This window comes from Melanerpes formicivorus, unplaced genomic scaffold (assembly GCF_026170545.1).
Source record: "Melanerpes formicivorus ecotype bairdi unplaced genomic scaffold, bMelFor1.0.p_v2 SCAF_22, whole genome shotgun sequence".
Lineage (NCBI taxonomy): Eukaryota > Metazoa > Chordata > Aves > Piciformes > Picidae > Melanerpes > Melanerpes formicivorus.
Window position 1 is genome coordinate 4,945,471 of NW_027142374.1, and position 17,454 is coordinate 4,962,924.

Sequence of the window (17,454 nt, forward strand, 5' to 3'; positions counted from 1 at the left end):
CCCCAGAACACACACAGACACATGGGCAGACCCTGAGCTCTGCATCTAATTTCCGGGAGTTTATCTCTGCTGAGGGACATGATTTACATCAGATTTGGTAGGTAGATAATGGATCTTACAGAACCATTGAATCATAGAACTTTTTTTGGGTTGAAAAGATCTCCAAGATCTTCAGGTCCAACCAACCCAACACCACCATGGCCATTAAACCATATCCCAAAGTGCTGTGTCCACACAATACCAAAATGCCATGTCCACACAATTCTTGGACACCTCCAGGGTTGGTGACTGCACAACCTCCCTGGGCAGCCTGATCACTCCTGCAGGAAAGAAATTTTCCTAATCTCCAACCTAAACCTCCCCTGGCACAATTTCAGGCTGTTTCCTCTTGTTCTGTCTCCTGATACTAGGGAGAAGAGCAACCCCCTACTCACTCCACGCTCCTTTCAGGGAGCGGTAGAGAGCAATGATGTCTCCTCTCAGCCTCCTTTTCTCTAGGCTGAACACCCCCGCTCCAGTATCACAGTATCACAGTATCACAGTATCACTTAGGTTGGAAAGGACCTCGAGGATCATCGAGTCCAACCTGACACCGCAGACCCCATGACTAGACCATGGCACCAAGTGCCACGTCCAATCTCCCCTTGAACGCCTCCAGGGTCGATGACTCAACCACCTCCCTGGGCAACCTCCCTTCAGCTGCTCCTCACAAGACCTGCTCACAAGGGCAACTGAAAATCTTTTCCAACTGAAATGATTCTTCGATTCTGTGATTCTAAGCGAGCTAAGATCCTGTGCAGGAAATAAATAACCGATGACCGTGTTGTTAAAGTATCTGCAGAGAGAGGAAATCGCGTCGGGGCAGCCAGCACTCCAAGTGCTAATGAACAATTAACAGCAATGATGAGCTTTAGGAATTTCTTAGCATTTGAATGCCTGCCTTGGCAGGTGTCTTTGCACTCTCAGACCTGGGAGACAGAAGGCAATAATTGCATCCCCTTATCTTTCCTGAGGTACATTTGTTATGATGAACTCTGCAAAGCGCTAAGCACAGGCTTAAAGCCTGCCTCAGGCTGTTTTCCCCCTAAAGAACAAATAGTAAAAGTTAATATTGAGTCTCTCAGTGCTGAGAGGTGGGATGTGGGAATCAACTCTCATTTGCCTCAAGGCAAATATAGCTCTGGGCTTAAAGCATTACTTGAGAGTCCAGCCCAAGACAGCAAGCACATCCCTGACCTCTGACTGTCTTTGCAAGGGGCTTTGGGGCTGCTCACTGTGTTCTAGATTTAGAGGATTAGGTGCCATGCAGTCAGCCAACATTAGGCTTGCAGAGCTGAAGAGCAGCAGGGCAAAATGCACATCTCCGTGTGCTGGGCTGCACTTCGAAAAGTCTCTACTTCTGAGCAGAGATTTCGTCTCCCATTTATGAATCCAAGAATCTCTTTAACTGAGAGGGCATCCTCTCAGTGCTTGGAAAGAGCTAAAGGATGCAGGGCAAGAGGTTCCATCTGGAGATGAGGAGAAACTTCTTTGCTGTGAGGGTGCTGGAGCCCTGCAGCAGGCTGCCCAGAGAGGTTGTGGAGTCTCCTTCTCTGGAGAGCTTCCAACCCCAGCTGGCCATTGTGATCCTGGGCAAGCTGCTGTGGGTGACCCTGCTGGAGCAGGAGGTTTGGACTGGATGATCTCCAGAGGTCCCTTCCAACCTCCACCATGCTGGGATTCTGGGATGCTGTGAAGTAGAAGGGTAAATCAAATCATAAGTAAGTCTCTGTTCTACTTCAGTCACTCTCAGCTTTCTTAGTCTTTCATCTGCCAGGGTGAAAATTTCCCTACTTGTTCTTTGCCAGCTTTGGGGAAGTTTTAAACAAAAGGATCCAGCCTGCTTTGCATGAGAGGACAGAGCTGATGGTTTCCCATTATTAACAACAACCACCCCCAATCTTGCTACCTCTTCTGAGCATCCCTGCAGCCAAAACAGCTTGAGCTTTGTATTTACAGGTTACCATGGAAATAGCCCTGAGAGAGAAGGCTTCTTTTCCATCTGAGGGCTGTTTCTCTTATTTAGGGAAATGCACACTCCCTGTCCTGAATGTTATTGAGGCAGCAAGATGATTAAAATGTTCTGTTATTCTAAGCAGAAAGCAGATATTGGAAGCTTCCTGCTATGCAGCTGCTTTGCCTTCCCTGCAGCACCCAGGTTCAGTGTTGCTATTTCACAGTCTTGTGTAATGCTGGAGGTTGATTGCTGCCACCAGATCTCAGGTGTATTCTTGTTTCTTAATGCTAGCTGAATTTTCAACACAGAAGAGAAAACAAGGGAAGAACTGAGTCCCCTCTACTAACAGGAGCCTGCAGTGTGGTGGTCTCACAACCTGTAAGGTGCTGATCAGTTCCCTCCTGACATGAGGACAGTGTAAATACTGTGTGGTACATAGGCAGGCACTTCCTACTCTTTGCTTTTACCACGGTGATGTGCACCACTGCAAGGCTGGAGGTCCCTCTGCAACTCATTATCCCTCTGAATGCTTCAACACAGGAGGGTGGAGTGAGGATGGACTTCGCTGGGTGGAGGGAGAGCCTCGGAGAATGAAGGTTTACACTTAACCACTGAACACACAATCACCTCCTCCCTGATCTTCCCATGGAAAGATTAACCCCAGAGGGAAGGAGCTAGTGGAGGATGAATGCTGAACAGAAAGAGGCTCAGAGGTGAAGGAAGGGAGAACCAGACGTGTCTAAGCAAGGAACCGAAGAGTGAGCTGTGGGGAGAGAGAGCAGGAAGAGAACCAGACTTGGGAGACTGAGCAGTGGAGTGAATGGGGAGGCTGGAAAGGAAAACTGAGTCAAGACAATTCACTTCTTTTTGCTGCTTCTCTCTTTTAAGTGAGCTGCAAATTTAACTGAGTTTCAGTGTCAGAAATGTTCACAAAGCTTTCACAAGCAAAGAAGGAAAGGGATAAAAAGACAACAAACAGTTTAGCATGCTGCTTTGAGAGGTGCATGAAGAAGCTCTGCTTTTGATCTCTAGGTACAGTTACAACTAGTTGTTTTGGATACCTAATACTCAGAGCCCTACAAGATCCATGTGTAATCCCTTGCCTAGTCACAACAATCTGAACAGAGCTGGCATTTTACATTCTCATTGTTTAGGTTGCCACTATCTTTAAAGACAAAACCAAGCCATACCACACCCAGCTGGCACTGTTCATCCTCAGCAAAGAGAAGGGACAGAGCTGGCTCCTGTCAGTGGATTTAATGCCATTAGCCCTTTGGGGGCTCTTAGACTGATCCAGCAACTCCCAAGAGACTTCAGTAAAAATTCAGGTCTTGAGTTTTCCTTGAGTTAGACTTTACCAGCCCCTTCATTCCTGGTGATTTTCCTCCTCCCAACTGCACATCATGTTTTCTCCTTCCTGAAGAGCTACACTTATTTCTGCACTTTTCTACCCCAGGTTTTTTGAGGGAGAAAATTAGATGTTCATGTGTTCCCTGATGGGCTCTTCCCTCTGGAATGACCCCCCCTCCTGATGCCAGCAAAAGCCTGGCCAGCCCAATGACCCTCCTAAGCTAAAAAGACAACCCACCTATTACAGGTGGTTATGAGAAAAGAGAATGGCAGAATATCTTGAGAGGCTGATTTACTGAGCTGTGCTTTGTGAAGGGTTGTTCAGTCTGAATGCTCTTGATTGCTCAGATACAATAGACCTGATTTTCAAGAGGGGACAAGTCCTGGAAGCTTCTCTGGAAGTCAGCAGGAGCCCCTGGAGCTGAAGATCAAGGTGAGCTCCGTTTGTGTAAAGATCAGGCCCAGGCAGTGCTGAACAAGCTGCTGCTGCAGATGGAACCCGAGAATCAAAGGCAATAAGAGCTGAGCCAAACTTTCATTGCCAGCTCCAATCACAATGTGCTTGGAGTTCAAACAAGTCTGGATATTTTCTTTTATTGAGTTAGTTGTAAGTTTTGCTTTCTTTCTTCTTCTTCTTCTTTTTTTTCCCCTTTTCCCTGTGATGCAGCTGCTTCAGAGTTTAAAGGATTAGAAGCCTGAAATGCTGGAAATCTCAGAGGCAAAGCTGCTCTTAAAATCTCCTGCTCTGAATTGGATGAGTAGTTGACCCCTTGGGCTCTTATTATTTTCTGTTGAATTTTTCTGGAGTAGGCATTTTCTAACTAAGCATAAAAGGCTCCTGTTAGAGGCTTGGCTTTTATATCTGAACTGAAGTCAAGTCACTGAGAAGTATCATGACAGCTTGAATCATGCTTCATATGAGCTTTACCCAAGGGCTTTGCAGGCATTTGGGTTCATCAGAGCATGGTCAGCAATAAGTCCTGACAGGGTGTCTGTAGGGCTGTGGAATAGTAATTTCACTTGTGTTTTTGTGTGTGTTACCCAAGTGTCAGTCAAGGAAACTGTGTGAGGGACTGTGTAAATGAAGTCTGAAAGAGTTTCTGCCCTAGGTTGTTAATAGACTTAGCATAATAGAATCCCAGGTTGGTTTTGGTTGTAAAGGGTCTTTAAAGGTCATCCAGTCCAACCTCCCCACAGTCAGCAGGGACATCTCCAACTAGAGCAGGCTGCTCAGAGCCACAAACAACATCACCTGGAATGGTTCCAGGAACTGGACATCTCCCCCCTATCTGGGCAACCTGGGCCAGGCTCTCACCACCCTCAGTGTCAAACATTTCTCCCTTCTCTCTAGTCTGAATCTCCCTCTCTTAGTTCAAACCATCACCCCTTGTCCTGTCACAAAAACACCTGCTCAAAAGTCTGTCCCCAGCATTCTTCAGGCCCCTTGAAGTCCTTAAAGTCCACCAGAAGATCCCCCTGGAGCCTTCTCTTCTCCAGGCTGAACAACCCCAACTTTCTCAGCTTGGCCTCACAGCAGAAGGCTTCTAACCTTCCCATCATTGCTGTGGCCTCCTCTGGCCCTGCTCCAACAGGTCTAGGTCTCTGCTGTGCTGAGGACTCCAGAGCTGGCCCCAGCACTGTAGGTGGGGTCTGAGCAGAGGAACAGGGTCCCTTCCCTCCACCTGCTGCCCACACTGCTGGGGATCAGCTCAGGACATGGCTGGATCTGGGCTGGGAGCACTTGGTACCAGCTCATGAACAACTTTTCACCCACCAGCACCCCAAGTCCTTCCCATGAAGCATTCTGAGGAAATGTACAATGAAACAGATGGATTAAGGATGAGCAGTGAGGTCAGCTCACCTGTGAGCTACACTTGTCAATGCATTGTGAGTCAGCAGAGCAGGGCTCTGAGGAGGAGCTAGCTCTGTGAAGACCTTCTCTCCAACAGGACAATGAAAAGTGCAAAAAAGCCCAGAGGCCTTTCACTGAAGTTTTAACAACCTGGAGGCTTTCTATGAGCTGGCCGGGAATTGGAATGAACTTCTGTTGTGGTGACTGAGAAATGGTAGAAAAGGTGAAGACTTGGCATGAAGGGCTTGGAAAGTGGTTGGGGGAAAGGCTGTGAAGATGCTGAAAAGAAAGAAAAGAAACTTATGGTTGGTAAAGAGGAGAGCAAGGAGTCAGCAGGGAAGGCTCCAAGAGAAGGGTGAGCAGACAGAATAGGGTTATATTTATCAAGGTGATAACCATAACAATATGTTGAAAGTCTGGCAGTGCTTCTCCTAAGAACACTTGAGAGACTGAAAATAAAAGAGAAGAAAATTTCTCGATAATTTCCTGCAGGAACACTTCCTTCCCTGGTAAGTGAAGAAAAGCAGATAAGGTGGGTGCCTTCCTAAAAGCTCTTTCCTTTTCCATGTCTGTTGGACAAGGTTTGGGACCCAATAGCTCCAAGTTCCAGGTTTCAGTCAGCCCCAAAGGAAGGCAAACACACAAAAAAATATGGAGTCCAGCAAAGAGAGCATCCTTCCAAAAACCCCACCTCACCCAGGGCTTTTCAGAGGAGAGTCCAGCAGTGTGATGCTGACCTAGAGCAGGTCAGTCCCAGGTGCTGTACTGGGGACTGCATTAAGCAGATGTCCACTGCAAGACTCACTCCTCGGTTTCCTGGCACCAGTCTTCAGAGTGCTTTCTGGTTACTGCTTGTTTCTTCCTTGGAATCACTTTGATGTCTCTGGCGATTGCCTCTCATGACACTTCCTTACGTTCTGCAGACACAAGTTGTGATCTGCTTGGCAGGTCTGCAATTGCTCTGACACTTGAGAGAAGCCTTATATCCCATCAGTCACTTCCTGCTGCTTTGAATCTGCTGGCAGACCCTGTGCCACTCCTACAGGCACTGTGGAACTGGCTTTATCTTCCCTGACTGGTGGTTTGGGGACCACCTGTCACAATACCCCAGTTCCTTCCTTCCTTCCTTCCTTCCTTCCTTCCTTCCTTCCTTCCTTCCTTCCTTCCTTCCTTCCTTCCTTCCTTCCTTCCTTCCTTCCTTCCTTCCTGCCTTCCTGCCTTCCTTCCTGCCTTCCTGCCTTCCTTCCTGCCTTCCTTCCTTCCCTCCTGCCTTCCTTCCCTCCTGCCTTCCTTCCTTCCTGCCTATTTCTGCTCCATGGCCACTAAAATAAGACCCTCTCAGAATGACTTCTGAGTAGAAAAAGAAGTGAAGTGGCCACTTTTCACTCTCCTCCTATGCCCAGGGAACAACAGAAAATGCTGGGGAAACAGTGTGCTCCCTGCCCCCTCACTATCAAGAGGCTCAGATCATTTAAAGAGGCATTGGTATTTCTGGATTCTTAATCAAAGCCAAGGTGAGCCTCTGAACCTCTTTCAGCTTGACCATTACTTCTTCTAAGTGTTGCTTTAATTTTCATCTAATACCAAGAAAAGTCTTTCATTCTCCCAGCTGGCATCAGAGATAAGGGACCAAATCCCTCAGACATGAAGACATTGAACACTTCTCTCATGTGTTACTTTAGTCTCCTGCTCAAAGTCTTTCTCTTCTTCCTGACTGATCTCAGATATAATGCAAAATAATCAGGGAGCAGAGAAAAGGGAGCAATTTAAAGTGTGGCTTTGAAGTTTAGTCCATGTTCTGAGCCATTGCCCTTCCTTTTCCAGCCATCTGAGGAATGCTTGTCCTGAAAGGTAAACTCATGCTGCCATAGTGGTTCAGGGAATGCTCTTGGGATGCACTAGGAATTGGTTGTGGGTTACAAGATGCATTTGCATGAAGTTTGGTGCTTTTTTTACATCAGGTTTGAAGGGACCCTCAAACTACAAACTTGTCCAAACCCCTGTAGTCAGCAGGGACATCTCCAGCTACATCAGGTTGCTCACACCCATCAAGTTTCACTTTGACTGTGTCCAGGGATGATGCCTCCACCACATCCCTGGGCAACCTGTTCCAGTATTTCACCACTCTCATTGTGAAGAACTTCCTCCTTATATCAACCTAAATCTCCCCTGCTCCAGTTTCAAACCATTGCCCCTTGTCCTATCACCACATGCTCTTGGAAACAGTCCCTCCCCAGCCTTCTTGTTCCTTTCAGATATTGAAATGCAGCTCTAAGGTCTCCCCAGAGCCTTCTCTTCACAGCCCCAACTTTCTCAGCCTTTCCTTGTAGGAGAGGTGCTCCAGCTATCTGTCTTTATGGCATTCTCTGGAGCCCCTCCAGCAGATGCATGTCCTTCTTGTGTTGGGGGCCCCAGAGCTGGACACAGTACTCCAGGTCAGTACTGACTTTCATTACTGACCCATTTGGCCCCCAAAAGTAAAAAAGTATCAGCATGTGCTCACTCATGAGAGCTTTACTGGTGTGGCTGTCAGCCCCACATCACAGCCTTGGGTGGAGCAGCCGTGTGAGCACAGGTTTCTGCTTGTGGGCTCACCAAGCCAGAGCTGCCTCACCTCTCACTTTGGTGACATGTTTGGCTGATACATCTCTTCAGTGCCTCACACTGGTAGCTCTCAGCTGCCCCTCAGCTCTGAGAACTGCTCAGAACTGGCAGGATGCTTGGGCAGTCATTTTAGCCCTTGGCCAAGGCCAGTCTCGTGACCTGCCCTTTCTCCCAACTCCTCATTGCCTACAAGGGGCTGCTGCAATGACAACACCATTGGTAGGTGTTTACCATACATCAGGGAGAGAAAGGAACAGTGGAGACCTGCACAGAGCTCTCTCCTTGGTGTTAGGGATGATGAGGAGCAAAGTGCTGCCAGAGGGAAGGAAGGTAGCAAGCAGTCCTTCATGGTGGAAACCTTCTTCTCCAGGAGCCAGCAGCCAAAGCTGGTGTAGCTTTCTTGAACCTCAGGCCTTGCAGATGACCCCTTAGCTATTTTCATTCTGAATGAATGCACATCAACTGCCACCATAACTGATGAGGCTTTTGCATACTCTGAGGAGATAATGACCTTGTTTGGTTTCCAGAACTCATCCTCATCTCTCCCAAGACACAGCCCAGCACAACATGGAGGTAAATGGGTCAGGTGCAAGCAGCGGCTTGGCCCTTCAATGGACAGACCAGCAACAACACTGCAGAAGTCTGAAAAGAAACCCTTCTTTCAAGGGATACAACTCTGATCTCTTGTCTAAGCAATAAAATCCTCCCTCTGTCCTCTTCCACCAGAGGGGGCCAGTGACCAAGGAACCACCGCCCTCGGCAGCCTCCCCCACCCCGCCCCAAGGTTGCAGAGACCCCTGTACTCCCCGGGGATGCTAATGAAAGTGTGGAATACATAGAGCTGGTAAAATCTGCTTTGACTTTCAGCTTCATCCTTGGAAGCAGAGATACAGCTTGTTGGCAGAGCTGCACAGAGCTGACCAGAAAGCCCCAGCCCAGGCACAGAGGTGTTGGAGAGAAGCAGCCTGGTCCAACCAAGCTGTGAGATGATGAGAAGGGTGGTGGCTCACCCACAGAAATTTCCAGACTGCACAACTTGCTTGTAGCTCTTGGTCAGATAAAGCATCTCTTAGCATTCTTAACTAACATGAAGAGTCCTCAAAGCTATTTTTCAAGAGCCCTTAGTCCAACCATGTGAAAACTTAAAGGGCCAGTTCCTCACCTGAGATGAAGCTTTTCAACCTGATTAATCATCACCTGAAAGCTGGGCCTAAAATGTTTGATTTCTTTGGCAGAGAAAGTAAAAATATCCCTTTATTTCTCTTCCCATTTGCCATGTGTACTCACCTGCCCCATTAGCAGCAATGGCAGTTTTACTCCCTTTAGTGGCCTCTTGGTCACTGAGGAGAAAATCTGGGCAACACCAGGCTGGAGACTGTTTTGTCTTCATAGAATCACAGAATGGTTTGGGTTGGGAGGGACCTTAAAGATCATCCAGTTCCAAGACCCTGCCATGGGCAGGGGCACCTAGGAGGCTACTAGATCAGGTTGCTCAAGGCTCCATCCCACCTGCCTTTGAAACTGCCAGGCTTGGAGCCTCCACAACTTCTCTGGGCAACCTGTTTCAGTGCCTCACCACCCTCAAGGGGAAGAATTTCCTCCTAATATCTAAACTCAATCCAGCTTCTTCCAGTTTGAAACCATCACCCTTTGTCCTGTCACTCCTTGCCTTTGTATAAAGTCCCTCTGCAGCTCTCCTGTAGACCACTTCAAGTACTGGAAGGCCATTATCAGGTCTCCCCAGAGCCTTCTCTTCTCCAGGCTGAACAGCCACAACCTAGAGAGAGAACTCTAGGATAAGATTTTGTCTGGTGATTTTAGAGCGTCACTTCTCCCAGTCAAGCTCCTCTCTGGTGCTGTAACAAGCTCCTGAGATCTGCTGTAATGCTGGGCAGGGAGAACCTGCAGCAGGGACAGTCTGCTGGAGCAGGAACAGGAAGCCATGACAGAGACAAGTAGAACTGTAAGACTAAAGAGCTTCATCTGCTCAAGCAAGGCATCTGTTCTACATGAATTAATGTCTTCATCTCAGCTGGGTGACATTTTCCCTTTCCCACTGCAGAAGTGTCACCGAAGGCAGCGCTGTGTTGTGCTTGGCACACTCCCCAGGAGAGCAGATTGCCAGCCAGGGCTGGTGACATGGGAGTTCAGGACTGCAATGGGAGTTCAGGACTGCAGGGCACTGTCGAGCCTCCAGACTGAAATCAGGGCTGTTGCAAGTCAGGGCTGAGTTTGCAGCACTGTGTGGGGGCAGCTTGTGCTCGGCCTCTGACACAGAGCTTGTTCTGAACAGGTTACAGAAGGACACTGATGGCACTGCAGACACAAACAGCAGCTGTGTGAAGCCTCCACTCTGACAGCATCTCTTCTGATTCAGGAGGTGAAGCTGAACATAGAGAGTCATGGAATCATAGAATCGTTCAGGTAGGAAAAGATCCTTAACACTGTTAAGATTGGAAAAGGCCTTCAAGGTCATTGAGTCCAAGTGTTAGTCCAGCATTGCCAAGTCAGTCCAACACTAAACCATGTCCCTCAGCAACACATCTCCAGGGCTCTGAAAGCCCTCCAGGAATGGGGACTCCACTAGTGCCCTGGGTAGCCCAGGACAGGCCTTAATCACTCTTTCAGTGAAGATTTTCCTCATGTCCATCCTAAGCCTCTCACAGTGCAACTTGAGGCTGTTTGCTCTCATTCTGTCATTTGTTCCTTGGTAGAAGAGACCAACCTCAACCTGGCTCCAACCTCTTTTCAGGGAGCTGTAGAAGACAGGTCTCCCCTCAGCCTCCTTTTCTCCAGGCTGAACAACCCCATGTCCCTCAGCTGCTCCTCAACAGCCCTGTTCTCCAGACCCTTCCCCAGCTTTGTTGCCCAGCTCCAGTTCCTCAATGTCCTTCTTGGAGTGAGAGGCCCAAAACTGTACCCAGGATTTGAGGTGTGGCCTCACCAGTGCTTAGTACAGGGGCATGATTCAGGCCAGGATGCTGTTGGCATTCCTGGCCACCTGGGCACACTGCTGGTCATCAAGTCCAAACATTAACCCAGCACCACCAAGCCCACCACTAAATCCTGCAGCCTGGAATAACTCCAACAACCTCTGGAGATACAGCTAGCCCAGGATCAGGAAGCTGATCCTTTGTGCACATTCCTCCTGGGCCCTAGCAGAGGAGAGATGGTTCAGGTAAAGAAAATCATCATAAAATCCAGCTAAATTCCAACTGAAGAGGTCTGGTAGAACATCCAGCACATGGTTGTTTCCCATGGCTTGTTGCCTACTGCTCTGCTAGCAATGCTGAGTGTGATAGATGAAGTTTGATATGCACAGTGACAGGGAAAAATTGCTGGGTGTCAGAACAGCAGCAGTCAAGACAACAGCTATGTTTATTGACTTCCAAATTGTAATATAACCTTGGTTATTGGTAAACCCAGCCTTGCCCAACATGATACCCTCTGTGGAAGCACAGACCCTCTGCCTGAGCCTGCGGAGAGTCTGGAAGTTGAGGAGCTCAGGGTCTTCACCTCTGGGAGATGACCCAAACAGGTTAATTGCTGTCAGCCAGAGCCTGTGCCACCAGCTCTGTGCATGGCATTAATTACAGAATCCCAGCATCCCAGCATGGTGGAGGTTGGAAGGGACTTATGGAGATCATCCAGTCCAAACTCCCTGCTCAAGCAGGGTCACCCACAGCAGCTTGCCCAGGATCACAATGGCCAGCTGGCTTTGGAAGCTCTCCAGAAAAGACTCCACAACCTCTCTGGGCAGCCTGCTGCAGGGCTCCAGCACCCTCACACCAAAGAAGTTTCTCCTCCTGTTCAGATGGAAGCTCCGAGGTTCCAGTTTGTGCCTGCTGCCCCTTGTGCTATCACTGGAAGATTCATCCAGTGTGCTCATTTCTGTGCTCCCAGCAGCACCTCTAGTTCTAAAAGCTGCACCCATGGTGAGTGGCTGAAGACATGCTGTAGGATCCAGGTTGGTCCCCAGCTTCCAGTCAGGAGATCCCTGTGTCCTCAAACATGTGTGAGGAGGAACACAAGGAGCACAGTTCCTCCAGTGTTTGGATGTGAGTGGGTGTGTGTGGCTGTCAGCAGGAGACAGAAGTCTGGCTGCACACTGCTAAGTGAGACCTTAACTATGGCAGAGCAGGAGACAGAAGCATGACTAACAGATTAAACAGGATCAGCTGAGGTAGCTCTGGTTACTTTGGTTACTAAACTCTTTGATTTCCTTTGGAGGTTATAAATAACTCAGAGAGCTGCCTGCAAGAAAAAGCAATAGAGCCCACTACAGAAACCTTCCTGTGAACTAGAAGAAACTGAAGAAGGGAGAAAGGACTTCAAACCTTCCCAGATCAATAGTTTCAACGGAAGAAATGGTCATGAAAGATTAAATTACCAACCAGTTTCCTTTATGGGCTCTCAGTGAAAGAAGTGGCACCTGAAATAGAAACAGAATGTATTTTATTAAGATCAGACTAGCTCAGAGCTGATAGAGGCAAAAGAAAAACATTAAGCTGCCATTTGGAAAACAAATCATAAGATCAAATAGAATCTTGGCTGGGCAAATATCTGCAGTTTAATGAGAGCTCAGTCAAAACCCTTACACAGGTTTATTTATTGCTGTGCTGGGAGGCTGCCATCAGACTGCACTAAGGCTGCAGGAGAGCTCACAGGAAGTGCTGGTTGACAGCCATCTGAACATGGGGTGCTGCTTGACAGCTGTCTGAATATCAGCCAGTGTGTGCCCAGGTGGTCAAGAAGGCCAACAGCATCCAGGAGCAGCAAGAGTGTGGTCAGCAGGAGTAGGGAAGTGATCTTCCTCCTGGACTAGGCACTTGGGAGGCCACCCCCCAAATCCTGGGTTCAGTTTTGGGCCCCTCACTCCAAAGGACACTGAGTGGCTGGAGCAGGTCCAGAGAAGGGCAATGAAGCTGATAAAGGGTCTAGAGAACAGGGCTGGTGAGGAATGGCTAAGGGAACTGGGGTTGTTCAGCCTGGAGAAATGGAGGCTGAGGGGAGACCTTCTGGCTCTCCACAGCTCCCTGAAAGGAGGTTGGAGTAGGGTGGGGGTTGGTCTCTTCTCCCTTGTATCAGGAAATAGAATGAGAGAAAATAGCCTGAGGTTGTGCCAGGGGAGGTTTAGGTTGGAGATTAGGAAGAATTTCTTTGCTGCAAGAGTGGGCAGGCACTGGAACAGGCTGCCCAGGATGGTGGTGGAGTCATCCCTAGAAGTGCTCCAGAAATGTGTGAGCATGGCACTTTAGGACATGGTTTAATGGCCAAGGGAGTGTTAGCTCAATCACCTTATGACCACCTTATGACCACCAACCAATGAGTGTTGGACTCAATGACCTTAGAGAGCTTTTCCAACCCAAACAATTCTCTGATTCTCTGATTATTGCCATGCTGGGACATTTCCAGCAGATTGCACACATACTGCTGCTGAAATGGTGGGAAGATTGTTGGGAATCTCTTTTGCAACCTTCTGCACAAGAAACTAAATCCTCTGTTCAGTGCAGTGTTTTGTGTAATGTTACAAAACACAGAGTGATTGGTGGCAAATTCTAAATGTCACTGAAGCACTTCTCCCTGGACTGGATTTCTTGCTGGAATGAGAAACACAAAGTTCTCCCTGCAAGGGGATTTCTCAGGAGCAGGTACTCTCAAAATAGCTCCCAGAGCCATAAAGAGTTAGATTATGTCTCACATCCAAGGTGTACCAAGTGCTGAAGTATATATGAGGGAGGCAATTACATGTTTGGGGAATACAGAGCAGAGAGATGAGAAATGAACAGCTATGGCACAAACTTCTTCGTTCTCTTGTTTGTGCATGCTGTGTGAGCCAGGGCTTATGAGGAAAGAAGGAAGGTCAGTGTCAGGGATGATGTTGAACATCCTAATGAGAGGATTTAAGGCCTAGGATGTTTTTCCTTTGCTCAGTTTTGTTCCCAGGATGACCTCAGTCCTTTCCCCTGGGGCTCCTGAGCTACAGGCACTGAAGCTGCATGTGGCAGGTTTCACAGTGTGTCAGGAATAACTTAGTAATGGGCTGGCCTTGGGGAAGCTCTTTGCTTTCAGTGTTACCTGAGCCCCATGTTACAGAGCAGCTTTATTAGACAGATTTACAGATTCACAGATTGCATTGGGTTGGAAGGGAGCCTCAGAGGTCATCTCATCCAATTGCCCTGCAGTCAGATCAGACTGCCCAGGGTCCCATCAAGACTGACAATGAATATCTCTCCAGGGATGGGGCCTCAACCACAGCCCTGGACAACTTGTTCCACTATTTCACTCATTGTGAAGAACTTCCTCTTAATGTCCAACCTAAATCTACCCTGTTCTGGTTTCAAACCATTGCCTCTCATCCTATCACTGCAGGCCCTTCTATGCAGTCCCTCCCCAGCCTTCCTGTAGGTCATCTATGCAGATATAAGGTCTCCCTGGAGCCTTCTCTTCTCCAAGCTGAGCAGCCTCAATTCTTTCAGCCTGTCTTTACAGCAGAGGTGTTCCAGCCAGTGGGTGTCAGAGACAGAAGGAAAAATATAGGCATTCAGTTTGCTACCACTTGAAGATTGCCATTGTCCCTGTACCTAAAGCCACCAAAGATTTCACAGGACTGTATTGTATTTGGAATGGGAAAGGACAATGAAGCTGGGGAAGGGTCTGGAGAACAGGCCTGATGAGGAGCAGCTGTTTACTCTGGAGAAGAGGAGACTGACTGGAGACCACCTGGCTCTCTACAGCTCCCTAAAGGCTGGAGTGAGGTGGGGGTCTGTCTCCTCTCCCTAGTATCAGGTGATAGAACAAGAGGAAATGGCCTGAAATTGTGCCAGGGGAGGTTTAGGTTGCAGATTAGGAAGAATTTCTTTCCTGCAAGAGTTGTCAGGCATTGGAACAGGCTGCCCAGGGAGGTGGTAGAGTCCCCATCCCTGGAGGTGTTCCAGAAGTGTGTGGACATGGTGCTTGGAGACATGGCTTAGTGGCCATGGTGGTGTTGGGTTGAAGATTGGACTTGATGATCTGGGAGGTCTTTTCCAACCAAACCAATTCTGTGATTCTAAGATCCTGTAAGTACAAAGCCATCTTGCTGTCACTTGCTGTCACTCAGAAAGTGTAAGCACACCACACACTGTTGGTGACAAATAACCTGCAATTGTTCATCTTTGCTCCCTGGGGTGCTTTCCCTGCCAATGGGATGAGTCAGCTCAGCCATGTTGACTAGCTGAGCACATGATTTCACAATGAAACAATCAGTCACTTTCTTAAAAAGGGCAAATTTATGCAGCCACTTGGAAGAAAAAGTGCAGCCTAAAATTCCTTTTATTTACAGTGGGAGATGAGGCGTGAGTAAGGTGATTAGAACTGGCACTAAACAGGAGGGGCAAATCCACAGACATGCACCACATGGGGAAGGAGGCTCTGGGACAGACAGCACTGAAGAATCCTCAACTATTTTGGGCATAAAGTCCTAAAGTAAAGGATCCTGCTTGGGCAAGGAGGTTGGACTAGATGAACATGAGCCTGCAGTGTGCCCAGGCAGCCAAGAGGGCCAACGGCATCCTGGCCTGCATCAGGAACAGTGTGGCCAGCAGGAGCAGGGAGGTCACTCTGCCCCTGTACACTGCACTGGTTAGGCTGCACCTCGAGTACTGTGTCCAGTTCTGGGCCCCTCAGTTTAGGAAGGAGGTTGACTTGCTGGAACGAGTCCAGAGAAGGGCAACAAAGTTGGTGAGGGGCTTGGAACACAGCCCTGTGAGGAGAGGCTGAGGGAGCTGGGATTGCTTAGCCTGGAGAAGAGGAGGCTCAGGGGTGACATTATTGCTCTCTACAACTACCTGAAGGGAGGTTGTAGACAGGCAGAGGTTGGTTTCTTCTCCCAGGCAACCAGTACCAGAACAAGAGGACACAGTCTCAGGCTGCGCCAGGGGAGGTTCAGGTTGGATGTTAGGAAGAAGTTCTATCCAGAGAGAGTGATTGCCCATTGGAATGGGCTGCCCAAGGAGGTGGTGGAGTCACCATCATTGGAGGTGTTCAGGAGGAGACTTGATGGGGTGCTTGGTGCCATGGGTTAGCTGTTTGGGTGGGTTGGATTGGTTGATGGGTTGGACACGATGATCTTGAAGGTCTCTTCCAACCTGGTTTGGTTTATTCTAAATCTCTAGAGGACCCTTCTAGCCACTAACATTCTATGATTCTCTGGTTCTATTTTTCCTCCTGCAAGCCCTAGGGACATCCCTCCTTAAACAGATCTCCAAGAAGCAGCTTCCTCCAAAAGGCCCTCTGTTTACCCCCAGATAAAAGCTGGGCCTCAGGAAAAGGTCTGGCTAATTAAATCACTGAAAAGTTGCTGCATACATAGAGCCTGGAACCTCAGCTTCATTACAAATGGGAAAAAAAACAATTTTCTGAGTGTGACAGAGGAAAACCCCAGAGGACATTCTGCCTGCAGCCAAGTGAAGCCTAAGTTTGGCTCCAGTCCTGAATTCTCTGCCTTTCTGTCATTTCCCAAACACCATCTCAGTTCTCCAGACACTGCTCACATCCTAATATCATGCTGCATTTAAGTGCCAGCCCTGCTCCCCTTCCCTGTATTACACAGCTCTTGGCATGCTTTCAATAGCTTCCCTAAACCCACATCCGACTCCACTCGGGTGGGTTTCAATAGCTGGCTGAGAGGCAGATAATCCACCCTTTGTCACCATGGATTGAGGCCTGTCTCCAAAAAAGAACAACTCCATTTCACCAAAGAGAAATATTTAGGAGTAAATTTGCCACTGCTAACAAGCTTGACTGGGTCAGACCTTTGTGTGCTGGAACAAAGAGTTTAAGACCCTGCAACATGTTAGTATTGCAAAGAATATTGGAGGCAGACTGGCTGCCAGACATATTTCAGTGTACTGGGTCACTTGGATTTTATGACAGCATGTCTTACACCAGATCTGAGAATCCCAGAGAAGTGGGGGTTGGAAGGGACCTCTGGAGATCATCTAGTCCAACCCCACTGCTCAAGCAGGGGCACCCACAGCAGCTTGCCCAGGATCACAGTGGCCAGCTGGGTTTGGAAGCTCTCCAGAAAAGACTCCACAATCTCTCTGGACAGCCTGCTCCAGGGCTCCAGCACCCTCACACCAAAGAATTTTCTCCTCCTGTTCAGCCTTTGCTCCTCACAGAGATACTCCAGGCTTCTCAGCAACTTCGTAGCCTACATTGGTCTCATTCCAGTAGCTCCTTGTCTCTCTTGATCTGGGAAGCCCAGAACTGGACCCAGGACTTCAGATGTAGCCTCCCTAGGACAGCATAGGGGTGAGGACACAATCTCCCTTGATCTGCTAGTCACAGTCTTCTTAATGCTCTGCAGGAGGAGCCCATTGGCCTTCTTGTCCATGAGGGCACATTGCTTACACAGATCCTTAGGAAGCACCTACCATGCTTTGCTTCTGAGTCAATGTGACTTCTTTTTCTCTGCTGTACAGCAGGTCTCAGTGCCACTGCCTGTATCCAGCTGTAGGAAGACAGGCAGGCAGATGAAGGCTTGAGCTTAGGCAGGGCAGTGCCATGGGGAGGACAGCTGTTCCCAGCTCACAGGCACTGATTCATTCTTGCAGAGCTTCAATCCAACTGGGAGCCCAGTGTGCAGTGGAGGCTGCTAAAGCTCTAG